Raw genomic sequence first — 15,601 nt, forward strand, 5'->3', positions numbered from 1 at the left:
TATATTTTACAGAATTTGTATATCTTAAACGTTTTATGGCTCTCTAAATTGATTATTGTTCTTGCTCCATGTATGCTTATTCCCTAAGCTAAATGTAATTGGATCAATGATAAATATATTCATTTAAGTGTATTTAATTTACTAATTTTTGCCATTTATAGCAGTGCATATAGACCAGTAGACATTTTATTAGTAATAAGATGTACATGTTTATTCCAATTCTTATGTATTAAAATCTGTGTGGTCTACGTTTTTAAGTCAGTGATTGTCTAGAAAAATGTCAGTGTTGAAATTTGATCTGGATTGTTTTGTAGAAAGAGAAATGTAACTAAATTTGTCTGAATTTAATAAAAGATTCCTCTTGGACTGTATTTTCCTGTATCCAAGAAAACTACTAAAAATAACTTTCTAAAGAAAAAAAACTATAAATTTTAGATTTAAAACAGTAATGATTGAAAATTAATAGTTTAATACCATCCAGGACTTCACAAAATTAACAACTATTTTGAATAGCAGTTAGTTACAGAATTCTAGTTTAACTAATGACACAGTTTCAGGAAAGCCATAGACTGTGTCAACCATGGTGTTTTGCTCCGTAAGTTAGAGTTTTTTGGAATTCACAAAATTCGGCTTTAAATCTTTTAAAATCATATCTCCTGAATAGTAGACAGGCAGTACTCTCTGGAAGCGAATGGTCCAGCACTTTTCTACAAAATCCTCAATTATGGCATTGGAGTCATAACCAAAAGTAAATGAGTTACAAAATCCTCAGCTTAAGATGCCTGAACAAATTTCTGTGAGTACACCTACTCCCCTGGATGGGTTTTAGTGCTAAAATTTGTAATTGGCTTGTTTCAAACTCTTTTTATAATTGTAAGAAATGTTTTACACATATATCTAACTCTTTATTTGTGTTTTTATCTATTTTAGTTATTTACTTTCAAGTATATATATTTCTAATTTGCAAGTAGATAGCATGAATGAGTTAGTGCATGTGCAGTCATTTTATTTATTTATGCTCTTGAAAATTGTTAAACTACATATGCTCCAAAGTTTTTGACCATACCATATGCTCTCTTTATATAAATGTCTTATGGTAATAAAGACTTGTTTAATGGATTGCTATTTTCATTTAAACTAATTTACTCCTAGAGTAATCTTTAGAAGACATCCAATTATTAAAGATTTATTGGTCTAACCTAAATTACCAATTACAAACACTGAAGAAAATTATTATAGAAACAAAAAGGATCTCGTCCAAGTGACAAATCTAGATGTTTGGTTTGTAAAATGTTTTTCCAAATTTATCAAAATTCACCAAGTAAACAAAACAAGCAAGACATTGACAACTTGTCTTATGCATCTAAAAATATATACAAAATTCAATATAAAGGATGCCCTACAATTTATATTCAGTCAACTGCAAATAAATTGATGACAAGTTATGACAGGTAACCAAAAAACGATTAAAATCAAAGATTTAAAGAAAACTGTTGTCACTGTGATCTAAATCACAATGCTACCATTAAAAACATATATTATGTAAAACCTATTTGTCGTGTGTACCGTAGTTATAATCATTCTGCTGAATCGCGGTAGGAAGTAGGCTCTCAGTTCGACTTCGGCATCGCTGTGAAACAGACGTAACTACGGCACTGTTGTTTAAGTGGTTGTCCGCAAGTAGATTCCTGTGTGTTCTGTGTTGTAATCCTATATCATCCAACCTTGGAGATTGGGTAACTATAACATGTAATTTAACCTATAATTTTCCTTTTCCTCATATTTGTTTATTTAATTTCCTTCATTCTATTTTACTGTTCTTTGTTGGTATAACCAATTTAAATTTTAAGTAATATTTCCTTTCGGCTGGTCCTGACATGTCGTCAGGTCTGGCCGGCAACGTGATGGACGATGAAACCTCTAAGGCAATAGAGTCTATTTTAACTAATGAAAATTCCACAATAAAACGAAAACATGAAAACGATGACATTTCTGACTTAGAACATAATCAAAAAAGTGAAATTGCTCCCCCTAAACCAAAAAAAACCTTTCACAATCAGATACTATAAACCTGAAAATAAAGGCCCCTTTGAGATTATTGTTCAGGACAAAAATAAAACTAAACTCAATGCTTTTTCATATAGGAAAGATTATAAAGCTACACCACACAGACATTGAGTATGTTAAACCATCCGGCCGCAATGTAACAATTTTTTGCAAAAATGCGCAAACAGCAAACAATATTGTCGATTCCCGTCATTTATCCCAATACAATGTTTTTGTACCTTCAATTAGAATACACTCCAATGGTGTAGTGAATATAGACCCTAGTATCAGTGAGGATGAAATAATTAAAGAAACTGAATCAGACTGTACCATTATTGAGGCCAGACGTATTAAGCGTAGAATCAATAGCGAACTTTGTGACACACATTATGTCAAGTTAACTTTTGATTCCGATACTCTCCCTAATTACATTCATTTAAACTATGTCAGGGTTCAAGTAACCCCCTATATAATCCCTGTGAAACAGTGCTACCGCTGCTTTGCATACGGGCACGTGGCAAATTCCCCATGCAAAAACGAGAGAATTTGCAGAGACTGTGGCGATAAATTTCATTCTTCACCATGCCAACTCCCTCTTAAATGTATTCACTGTCTAGGCCCCCACAGCAGCAACTCTAAATACTGCCCTGAATTCATCAGACAAAAACAGATCAAAGAAAGGATGAGCCTAAGAAAAGAAGACTACTTTACATCTAGTCAATTCTACCCGGTCACTTATAAGAATATTAGGGGACCCAAAAGACCTCAAACTTTTGCCGAGGCAACCAAGTCCCTTGACTCTTCAGACACTAATCATTATCCGAATCTTCCACAAATATCTCCAAGTAATAGCCTAATTTCCATCTCTAATAGATACTCATCCCTTAGCACTGTACTAGATACGCCCACCACTTCCGGGTTATCTTCAAACACAGTTTATCGAAAACCTACCTCAAACACAAACCACACTTCAAACAAAACTTTCACTACTAACTATAAACCTAACTCAACCAAACCTATATATGCTAACCCTAAACCTAAACCTAACCTAACAGAAACAAAGACAGTTGACAGAGAACACTTACAGGCTCTTTTGAACACTAAAATTACAGAAATAAGAAATAAGGTTAAAACTTCTAATGTTACAACAAAAAAACAAATAGATGAGCTACTAGCAACATTTATAATTTCAAACACTGACACTAAAAACTCTGCTAATACTACTCCAAAAAAAACTTATTCAAGTACTAATAAAAATAATAGCACTCTCCCCCCTGATAAAGTATGACAACAGAAAAGCTTAACATACTCCAATGGAATTGCAGGTCACTTAAACCCAAGTGGCCTGAGATCACTCAATTTTTGACTAAAAATCAATTTCATATTGGAGCATTTCAAGAAACATGGTTAACTGATAATGAAAAACTATCTGATAGCAATTACAACATAATTAGTGTAAATAGGCTCGATGGATATGGCGGTACTGCCTTCCTTATACATAAATCTATATCATTTGAAAAAATGTCCGAATACAATGATAATAAAGTTCAACTTCTGGAAATTAAAATAAAACTATATAATAAATGTATCCATATATACAACATCTATTGTGCTGATAGTAAAAATTGACCCCACCTTTTGGAGTAACAAACTATTTATAAATGGCAATAAATATTCATTAATATGCGGTGATATGAATGCCCACCACCCCTATTGGTTCTGCTTTAAGGCAAACCCCCGAGGTAAGGACATTTTCCGGGAATACTCTCAATCCCGCTATATTATGATTAATAAAAATGCATTTACCACCATCCCCTGTAGTGTATTTAGTGTGAGAAGTACTAAGTTGGTAGGTATCCATAGTGATATTTTAATGTCTGCACCAGTGATGTTGGCAGTAATGTATTGTCAGGCGATGTAACATACGATGTGGTCTAAAAAGAATAAAGAATGCTCATAGGCTGCTCTCCCTGTGACGTCACATCACGCCACTACCCTACAACCAACGGTCCAAGCTGGCCAGCCAGCAGTCCACCCAGAGTCCACCACCAGACACCGTCATGTAACCTCCGCGTCCGTCCGTTCCTTTACGAGCGGTCCTAGAGCAATGTTACTCTAAATGTGTAGTTTAATTATTCTTCCCGACCCATAGAGAGTACAGTGTCGACCCGCATACATTACAGTGGCGACGAGGAAAACAAACTGCAACAGTGGAACGTCGCTTACAGTGGCGACGAGGAAAACAACTGCAACAGTGGAACGTCGCTTACAGTGGCGACGAGGAAAACAACTGCAACAGTGAATTACAGTGATTTAGTTGCGGAAGGGCAACAAGCGTAATGAACACGTGCAAATAACACAACGAATGTGCAGGGACATTCGGGACATTGAAACAGTGAATTACAGTGATATAGTGCGGAAGGGCAACTATCGTAATGAACACGTGCAAATAACCGCGAATGTGCAAGGACATTCCGGACATTCCAACGGTCGGGAGTAGTAAGGTACGCCGATCGATATAAACTATTCTTGGTGTAAGCAGCGCACAAGCTGATTTTAATCGTTGCAATTAATGCCGTTTAGACGATTATTTTTACCGGGGACATTTTAAACAGTTATTACGGAGTGTACAAGAAAACAAAATGGCAACTATCGGGTCTATGGGTTATTTTGATAGTGCGGAAGAATCGTGGCAGTCTTATATAGAGAGATTTGAGTTTTTTATTGATTGTAATGATATCGATAATTCAAAGAAACTAAGCACTTTGTTGACAGTTTATGGGTGTAAGGACCTATACGTTACTGAAAGGACTTAATTACACCAGACAAACCGTCTGACAAGTCGTTACAAGGAAATTGTGGACACTATAGCGAATCATCTGCATCCCAAGCCTTCTTTTATCACGGAAAGATTTAAATTTAGTAGGCGGAATCAATTGGATCATGAAACGGTTAGCGATTATATTGTGCATTTAAAACAGTTATCTAAGTATTGTGAATTTGGGTGATAAATTGCCAGACTACTTAAGGGACAGATTAGTCGCGGGTCTGCGAGACCAACAGATACAGAAAAGACTTCTCGGGGAGGAGAACCTCACTTATGAAAAAGCCGTGCAACTAGCTACTGCAATGGAATTTGCTGAGAAGGGGGCGGCCCAGATGACAACTGCAGGAGGACGTATTCACCGGATGCAGAGCAGCGGGTCGATACCGAAAAGGACACAGGCGGCGAGCATCGCAGCGAGACGGTCATCGGACGGCGGGAAGGCGCTGGGGAGACATCACCTGCTATTGTTGCGGCAAGCGAGGATCACACACAGCATCGCAATGTCGGTTTCGTGAGTACACGTGTAATCATTGTAAAAAGAAGGGACACCTTGAAAGAGTTTGTAGATCGAAAAATTATGTTAACAAACCTAATGAGAACAAACCAAATGTTTTTACAAATAGTCTAAGGAGCCTTCAGCTAAAGGGAAACAGTTTTACAGCAATAAAAAGCAATATGTTTATAAAGGTAGGCAGCACTATGTAGAGGAAAGTAAAGAATCAGCAGAGTCCGGTTCAGATAATCACTGGAAACATAAAGACAATGACGATGTGTATGACATTTCCAATCTATTTACGGTTAAAGAAATAGAAACTAAGATTAATAAAATTGAGCCAATAACGGTACAGTTATTAGTGGAAGTTAAGGAAATTGTATTTGAAGTCGATAGTGGAGCTTGTGTTTCAGTTATGTCAGAAAAAGATTGTAAGACTAAGTTAGGAAATATAAACATGTATCCAACTAGCTTAGTATTAAGTTCATATACACATGAAAAGATCAGGCCTTTAGGTAAGGTTATGGTCAATGTACAACATAAAGGTAAAGAGAAACAATTAGCTTTATACATCGTAGCTAAATGGGGCTAATCCCTTGTTAGGGCGTGATTGGATGCAAGCATTAGATTTAACAGTTAGAGTGCCTAGTAATGTAAAACAATGTACAGTCAGCTGATCGCACGAGCATGGTGGGGGTTGTGCCAACTGCAGGCGGCAGCGCGGCAGACGCATGCACGCCTGTCAGTGGAAGCCACAACACACCTGTAGTGGTAAACAAACAAACATCTGTCAATCCGTCCTGTTTGTCAACAACAACAAACAAGTAGAATTACTGTACAATGAGTTTCCAAATGTATTTACGGATAAGTTGGGATGTTTCAAGGGTGCACCAGTTAAATTAAAGTTAAAAGAAAAATGTAGTACCAAAATACTTTAAACCTAGGACGTTACCTTTTACACTTAAAGAAAAAGTAGAAGCCGAGCTGACTAGACTAGAACAAGAGAACGTTATTTCACCAGTAGATACCAGTGAATGGGGGACTCCCATTGTACCAATTATTAAGGCTAATGGGAAAAATAAGAATTTGTGGGGATTATAAAATAACTGTAAATCCTTTCTTGGAGGTAGACCGACACCCGTTACCGAAAATTGAAGAAATATTTGCCAGCCTACAAAACGGAGAAAAATTCTCTAAAATAGATTTATCTTCAGCTTATCAGCAGCTTAAACTAGATGTAGATAGTCAAACGTATTGTACAATTAGCACACACAAAGGATTGTATGCTTACAATCGCCTATGTTTTGGTATCAGTTCAGTCAGCACCGGGAATATTCCAGAGAATAATAGAACAAACATTACAAGGTATCCCGGGGGGTAACTGTATTTTTAGATGACATTCTAGTAACAGGTAAAAACAATGAGGAACACATGCATAGACTTAGACTAAGTGTGTCAAAGACTTGAAGACAATGGGTTCACAGTGAGCAAGAACAAATGTAAATTTTTCTGTGACAGTTTAGAATATTTAGGTTTTGTTATCAGTAAACAAGGGTTGCATACCGCACCTAGTAAGGTTGAAGCAATTGTCAAGGCACCTGAACCTCAAAATGTGACACAGCTTAAAGCCTTCCTTGGTCTTGTTAATTACTATTCACGTTTCATTCCTAGGATATCCACTATTTTAACCCCAATGTATCAGTTGTTAAGAAAGGATACCGATTTTGTATTTAATTTAGCATGTAAGAAGGCACTACAAGAGATTAAGCAAAAAGTTAATCTCTGCTGAAGTTTTAGCGCATTATGATCCTGCATTACCACTAGTGGTAGCCAGTGATGCTAGTCCATATGGCATTGCATCAGTTTTGAGTCAGATTCAATACGACGGTACAGAAAGACCTATATCATTCGCAAGTAGAGTGTTAAATAGCGCTGAGAAAAACTATTCACAAATAGATAAGGAAGCATTAAGCATTGTATTTGGTGTTAAGAAATTTAGTCAATATTTATATGGTACACAGTTTTTGTTAAAGACTGATCATAAGCCTTTAGTGGCTATTTTTGGACCAAAGAAAGGGTTACCTGCTTTCGCAGCCAGTAGGTTTACAACGATACGCTTTGTTTTTAAGTGGTTTCCAATATGAGATTGTGTATGTTAAGTCCCAAAAACCATGGCAATGCCGATGGTTTTATCTAGATTACCTGTAAATAGTGAGATTAAAGATGAAATCTCGGATGATGACCTTAATATTAATGTCATAGGTACCTATTTGCAGTGTTTAGCTGAAAATGACATACCATTAAGCTATGTAGACATAAAAAGAGAGTCAATGGTAGATAGTGAAATCAAAAAGGTAATATCCTATGTAGAATTAGGTTGGCCTATTGTAACTGAACCAGATCTAAAGCCATTTGAAACTAGACAGTCGGAATTAACCTTGGAGCAAGGAATCCTAATGTGGGGGTACAGGGTGGTAATACCTAAAAGGTTCAGAATAAACATTCTGAACGAATTGCATACTTCACACATAGGTATTGTTCGCATGAAGGCATTAGCCCGTGCATATGTATGGTGGCCTAATATCGACCGGGACATAGAACAACTAGCTAACAGCTGTGCAGCCTGTTTGGAGGAACGAGCAAGCAAAACCGCCCAAGGCTTTCCTGCATCATTGGAATGTTCCGGAACGAGTTTGGTCCTCGAATTCATATTGATTTTTTTTGGACCTTTTCAGTCCAAGTTATTTTTGTGGTAAAAGATGCGTACTCTAAGTGGCCAGAGGTGTTGCCCGTTTGCTTCAACGGCAGCTGTTTCACACGATTGTGAAATTAAGGGAATTATTTAGTAGGTATGGTATTGTAGACCACATAGTGTCCGACAACGGACCACCTTTTACCAGTCAAGAGTTTAAAGAATTTTTGATGTCAAATGGTATCAAACACACGTTTTCACCACCATACCACCCAGAAACCAATGGTTTGGCAGAACGGTCAGTCAGAACTATTAAAAATAAATTGAAAACAAACCTCTTCATAATTCCAAGGATTTAGAATTAGCTTTGAGTAACTTCCTGTTCACGTATAGAAATACAGTGCATTCTACTACCAATCTATCGCCAGCTCAATTAATGTTGGGCAGATCGCTAAAGTCTAGGTTAGATTTAATTCGCCCAAATGTTAAAGCAATAATGTCAGATAATCAAGAAAAACAACGATTGTACTATAGGGGTAGTAAAACTAGACAGTTAGCTATTGGACAACCAATCATAGCCAGAGATTACAGAGGTAGAAATAAGTGGATACCAGGTGTGGTAGTTTTCACGATTAGGACCAGTCACGTATTTAGTTGAACTGAATACGGGGCATGAGGTGGAAACGACATATCGACCAGTTGGTAGGTTTACAGTGTAGTCCGGAAATGTCTGAGTTGACAACAATGCCTAGACTCCCCAGACGCAAGCGTGGCAACAGAGCACACGCAGGAAAAGATCGATATACAGTCGCGGGACAGAGCGAGCGCAAGGTCGCCAGTACTTTTAGCAACGACCTTGCCCCCCTCTCCGCAAAACCATAACAATAACAGAAACGCTCAGGGGCAAAGCCCCAGCCCACGTACAAATGTAAACAATAACAGTTTCCAGCGTTTCACCCAAACAAATGACACCTGTTAGACGATACCCACTAAGGGATCGTAAACCTTTAGTCAAAATGGACTTGTAAATACAACCCAATTGTGACTTGTATATAATTAATATTTGTTTAAGCATTATTATTATCGATTTGTTAATTGTGTTCATTCAATTTGTTATTAATTGCTATCTTCTGATTTATTGGTTTTGATTGAAGTGTTTGTGATTTGTGTTAAATGATTATATTGAGTTTGTATTTTGTTTTCTCTATAATCTATACTTACAAAAATAAAAGAGTATAATGTCAATTTTCTTATTCATTGTAATTGATTTAAAATTGGAGAATTGTAAAACAAATTGTAATGGATAAATTTCTAAAATTGTAGGGGACTTATGTATTTAAGGGGGAGGATTGTAGTGTATTTAGTGTGAGAAGTACTAAGTTGGTAGGTATCCATAGTGATATTTAATGTCTGCACCAGTGATGTTGGCAGTATGTATTGTCAGGCGATGTAACATACGATGTGGTCTAAAAGAATAAAGAATGCTCATAGGCTGCTCTCCTGTGACGTCACATCACGCCACTACCCTACAACCAACGGTCCAAGCTGGCCAGCCAGCAGTCCACCCAGAGTCCACCACCAGACACCGTCATGTAACCTCCGCGTCCCGTCCGTTTCCTTTACGAGCGGTCCTAGAGCAATGTTACTCTAAATGTGTAGTTTAATTATTCTTCCCGACCATAGAGAGTACAGTGTCGACCCGCATACATTACAATCCCCAATTTGTATAATAGACAATCTACTATTGATTTAACTTTTGCTACCCCAAACCTACATGCTCATATCACAAACTGGAATGTCTTAAATGATCCGATGGGAAGCAATCACTTCCCTATCTCTATGCAAATTGAATTCTATAGTAGGCCTACAAATGAAACACCTGTAAACAACTGTATAAGAAAAAATTTTAAATTAGCTAATTGGGATCTTTATACAAGAACTATACAAAACCAAATACAATTAATTGAAAACTTACCTTCTGAAATACAGTTTAATAAGCTGCTTGAATTAATACATTTTGCCACGGAAAAGGCCATTCCAAATATTAAAGCTCCGATAAATAAGCCAAATTTTTATACAAAACATTGGTGGACGGAGAAATGTTCACAATTTGTTGCACAAAGGAGATTGGCCTTTAAAAATTTTAGAATTAATATGACCCCAACAACATATCATATTTATCAAGTAACTCAATTAAAAACAAAAGATGTAATTAATGCAGCAAAGATAGTAGGTTGGGAAAACTTGTGCCAAAAAATAGGCAATAAACCCTCATCAAAATATTCTTGGAATATTGTTAAAAAAACTAAAAAATCCACATGATATGAAATCAAAATCTGAAATGATAGATAATTTTGAACTTGGACAAAAATTTATGCAACACATTTTGCCACAATATGTACCACACAAAACTGAAATTCAACCCCCATTATTTTCTGAAAAATCACATATACTTGAAACTAATTTTAACATCAAAGAATTATACAAGGCCCTTAAATCTAAGACAAAAGACACCTCACCTGGAGCAGATGGTATTACCTACTCCCTGATTAAAAAACTACCACCTGAGGCACTAGATATATTACTAAACTTATATAATAATATTTGGAATGGCATAATGGATTTCCCTGACAGTTGGAAAAAATTCAAGGTTGTTTGCACTCCTTAAACCTGGTAAAGATAAGGATAATGAAACATCGTATCGACCAATTTCCTTAATACCATGTTTTATTAAAATCATGAACACAATGATCAAAAATAGGCTTGTATGGCTTGTAGACTATTTAAAGATAATCCCTGATGCACAACACGCTTTTAGAAAACACCTCGGATGTGCTGATTATTTGGTGCAATTAATTTCAAATATACAAACTGCTTTTACACACAACGAATCCACTATTTTGGCGGCTTTAGATATTTCCTGTGCGTATGACAATGTACATTTGCCTACTTTATGGACAAAAATGTTCATTAAAGGTATACCTAGGAAATTTATTGTGCACTGTCACAAATGGCTGGTTGATAGGCAGCTGACAATCACCTTCCCCGACTATCAGATTACAAGGACCACTTGTCGAGGGATCCCGCAAGGTAGTGTCCTGAGTCCTTTATTATTTGAGATATATATATCAGACATAAATAAATGTCTACCTACTCAGGTAAAATCATTACAGTATGCTGACGATGTCACCTTATATTCATCTGGTAAAAGTTATGACAACGTACAATATAATATGCAATTTGCATTAGACAATATGAAAAAAGTATTAGAGGATTTAAATCTAAGCCTAAATCCTAATAAGAGTGTCATAACCATTTTTACTAGGAAAAGGTCAATTACAAACCTCAATACACAATTTTATATTGATGGTCAAACAATAAGAGTTGAAGATAAATTAAAACTCCTAGGTATTACTATAGATAATAAATTAAAATTTAAACCATACTTAGAACAACTTATATTGCAATGTCAGAAGGACTTAAATATTTTAAAAATGGTATCATGTGGCAGAAACGGTGCCAACCCCGATTTTGTGCTGAGTATATACAAAAGTCTAATTAGATCCAAGATTGATTACTGCTCTTTTATTTATGGTCATGCTCCTAACTATATACTTGACAGACTTGAAAAAGTACAAAACCAAGCACTCCGATTAGCGATTGGGGCCTTTAAAACTACCCCTATCATTGGCATGCAATTTGAATGTGCTATACCTACACTATCCCTGAGAAGATTATCTCTTACTGAGCGACTAATTTATAAAATAATAACAGATACAACTCACCCAGCCTATCACAGTGTCATGTATCTATACATGCTAACGGTATTTATTTACAATACCGTGACCATGAAAAATGGACTTTTTTTTCATGGGTTGGGCATTTATAGCCAAGTATTATTATCACAGGTGCATATAAACTGGGGGGAAAGTATATCATTGTATTATATTGATGCCTTTCGGCCATTATTGCATTAAGAATGGAAAATAACCGACAAAATTTTGTCGAACAACACTTGGAGTGTTAAGGATCAGGGGCATCACGTGATCTGGGATTCGACTTTTGCAAGCTAGAGTTAATTTTTTTTTCTAAAAGAGCAAGCAGTGCGCAGCACTGCGCAGCGGGCAGGCATCGTTGACAGGATTAACGTCATCATTTCAGTAAAATTGCCAGAGGTACTGTCAAAAACAGAGTTTTCAGAGGATTTCAAAAAATCGTAACTCCTTTGATTTTCGTTGCCGACGAATTTTTTCTTCACTATTGTTTTCAGGAAAAATTGTAGTTTTCAGGGAAAAAAAATTAACATACCTTTCCATGGTCACGATTTTGTAAACTGATACCCATGCTAACTAATAATAACCCTTTCTGGAACAAAAAGAAAACTCCTGTATATATACAAGCATTAAGCCTAGTACAAACAATTAACCCCATAGAAAACAACTTAAAATTATTTGCTGTACCCCACGATTTAACCAAACCTATTGAAATTACTGACGTAAATGTAAGCTGCAATACACTAATTAATGGTAGATTGCTTGACAAGAAAGTCAGCAATCAAATATTGCAACAAGAATGGTATAATATGGTAAACATAACCTATAAGGATAATATTATGATCTACACTGACGGATCAAAAATTGACTCGGGCTCTGGCGCAGCCTTCTATATTCCGTGCTATGACGAAAGACATATTTTCAAACTCAACCATATCGTTTCGAGCTATACAGCCGAAATGTATGCAATACTGAAAGCCGTTGAGTATACTAGAAAGATCACAAATAGTGAAATAGTTATCTGCTCTGACTGTAAATCTGTCATCGAAGCAGTTGATCAGGCATTATTGGGGAATAATAACAGTAAGGACCTGACTTTGAACATAATAGCGGAAATGATGAGAAACAACACAAATAATTACACTTTACAATGGATACCTGGCCATAGTGGGATTAAAGAAAACGAAGCCGTAGATAAATTGGCAAAAGAATCAACAGGTCTAACTTTCACCAGCTACGAATTCTATGTAACAAATGCTGATTTCAAATCGCACCAAAACAAAAAGATTGGGACTGAAATGACTGGTATATTAACATCATCCTTAAAGGCAAATTGGTACAAAAATATCAAGCAATGTTTCACAAAGACACCTTGGTTCACAGCCTCTAAAATGTCGAGAGGTGAAATAGTTAATATCTGTAGGATTAGGCTTGGTCACGCTAATGTTAACGCATGTCTTCACAGAATTAAATGTTATTTTACACCATTATGTCTAAATTGCACAATGGGAGTGGATGAAACATTGGAGCATCTAATCTTTCAGTGTCCAAAATATACGCATGAAAGAAATAACTATCTCCAAAAAACAAAAATCATTAGTGAGACATTTTCCAAGAATCTAAACTATGTAATCAGCACAGAAAAGTATGAAATGTATAATGAAATCAACAATTTTTTAAAAGCAATCAAACGAAAACTTTAAATATAAAAACAAAGTCCATCTATACACAGACACAATACATAGATGTCATTCCAATCCTGGGCTCTTCTTTCCTTGGCCTACCTTTTTTCGGGATAGGACATTGCCTGATCGGCCCCTGGCAGAGAAGAGATTCCTACACCTTCCCTTCCTGATACCCATCTACTTACAAAATCCTTAGAATATCCTAGCTTTATTGTAACTAACATAAATACTACAAAACATATTACCACTGTACATTATTGTTGTAACTAACGAATCTAAATGTTTTTTTTTTTTTTTTCAGATTACCAAACCGAAGACTGATGTAAAATTTTATAAAGTTCTTGTAAGAACTACCTACAAACGACGGACAACCACAAAAGTGAACATCGGGGCCTCATGGATTTTTAATCCAGGCCGCCACAAAAAGGTGGCAAAAGAAAAAGAAAAAAAAAAGTAGGCTCTATGTTAACTAGACGCGGTACGTGGACATTATTTTGTTGGTTTGACCTCTCCAGCTGTTAGAGATGTCAACGGTGATAGGTTCCCGAGCCGGTCGCGTTTGGTTTGAAGAGAGGGGGTAGTCTTCTAGTCGAGTGCAGAGCGTCTACACGTGCAGTTCAGAAGCGATAGTACTTCCTCTATTCCTATACATTTGGGATATAGAGTTAATTTTTACCCGGTGTGTTTTAAGTCAAGTTTTAAATTTCTTTTTTGTTCTTTCCTTTAATGCGTAATAGTTTTTCAGCCTCCATAGTCTTCAAAGTAGTAAGTCCCGTATCAGCGTTTAGTTTAACATCTTTTGTTTCATACTGTTGTGTTAAATTTTGCCATATAACAGAGCCTGACAATTAATTCAACTTTTGAAGTATTGTAAATTAGATTTTGATCCTAAAGTTTACATCAAGCATTGTGTAATTTTGATTTTGAATATTTTGAAAAGAGAACTTTTTATTTTATTTTGTTAATTTAAACCTTTTTAGTTTAATTTTTAATTTTGATCAGACTCTAAATTAGATTTGACCGATTGAGAGAAATTTTGAAGAAAAGCAAATCAAGATTTTGTAAAACTTTGTTAAATTTTGAGTTCAAAATTCATGTTGCTTACTTGCATTCCCATTATTCTAAGTAAATTTTCTCTGCTTCATCACTCACTCATGCCCAGTCATGCATAGCAAACCTAGTAGTGAATTCTTTATTATTTCACCTGTCATTTTGGGAGGCATAGGCATACTAAAATGATTTATTTATCTCCAATTATAGTAAACTTTTACAATAGAGCACAATTTGTTTGGAACCTTAGTGCCACTTTTAAAAATAATGTGACCAGGTTAAAGAATTTATAGAATTTAAAAGAACAGAGTAAAAATTATGAGTCTAACATTAAAGGAAACTTGTCTGCCACCTTTTTCAGTAACTTTATGTTAAAAAGTAAAATATTGGTAGAACAATTTTGCAAGTTATAACTAAATATAGAATACTGTAAACTGAAATGTAACAATACGACAATAATAAACAACATAGCAATAAAAACAATATTATAGTAAAAATAAGCATGAGAGTACATCAAATAAAAACTTAACATTTTGCATAGACAAAAACCAAGTAAAAGTGTTTTACAAAACTTTTTGAAGAACAATTATTTTTATTTCAGTTTGCAGTTAATTGTAACATTTAGGACGTGTAAGTAGTTCTTTTTAAAACACTGACGAAATATTGATTTGTTTACTTTGGGGAGCCGAAAGTTTGTATTGACAACGTACCGTGTATTATAATATAGATGATTGCTTCCCTCGTTTCCACTGCTGCTAAAGAGCTGAAGTACCTTAAAGATAAAATATGCTGAATTGGTAAAATACGTATTGCTTGAAAAAAATAGGGGAAAACTTTCTTTTTCGGTTTGTTTGAAATGATATGTAAATAATTGGTTCGTGTTGTTCTCAATTTTTCAGTTAAATATTTATGTGTCCCACCCCAACAAGCCAATCCGTACTGCAGCCTAGAGTTTATAAGTCCAAAGTAGTGTCCTTAAAAGGCGTTAAAAAGGTGTTACAAAACTTTCTTATTACTAACCTAACTTCAATGTGC

General features: G+C 35.6%; 1 long non-coding RNA gene across 1 annotated transcript; it reads left to right on the top strand.

Moving 5' to 3' along the window:
* Positions 1-1,616: 1,616 nt before the first annotated feature.
* Positions 1,617-13,958, top strand: LOC124372137. The gene is made up of 2 exons (XR_006923317.1): positions 1,617-1,736; positions 13,818-13,958. It is a non-coding gene; the product is annotated as an uncharacterized LOC124372137 (long non-coding RNA).
* The last annotated feature ends 1,643 nt before the right edge of the window (positions 13,959-15,601 follow it).

Source organism: Homalodisca vitripennis, unplaced genomic scaffold, assembly GCF_021130785.1.
Source record: "Homalodisca vitripennis isolate AUS2020 unplaced genomic scaffold, UT_GWSS_2.1 ScUCBcl_2605;HRSCAF=7543, whole genome shotgun sequence".
NCBI lineage: Eukaryota > Metazoa > Arthropoda > Insecta > Hemiptera > Cicadellidae > Homalodisca > Homalodisca vitripennis.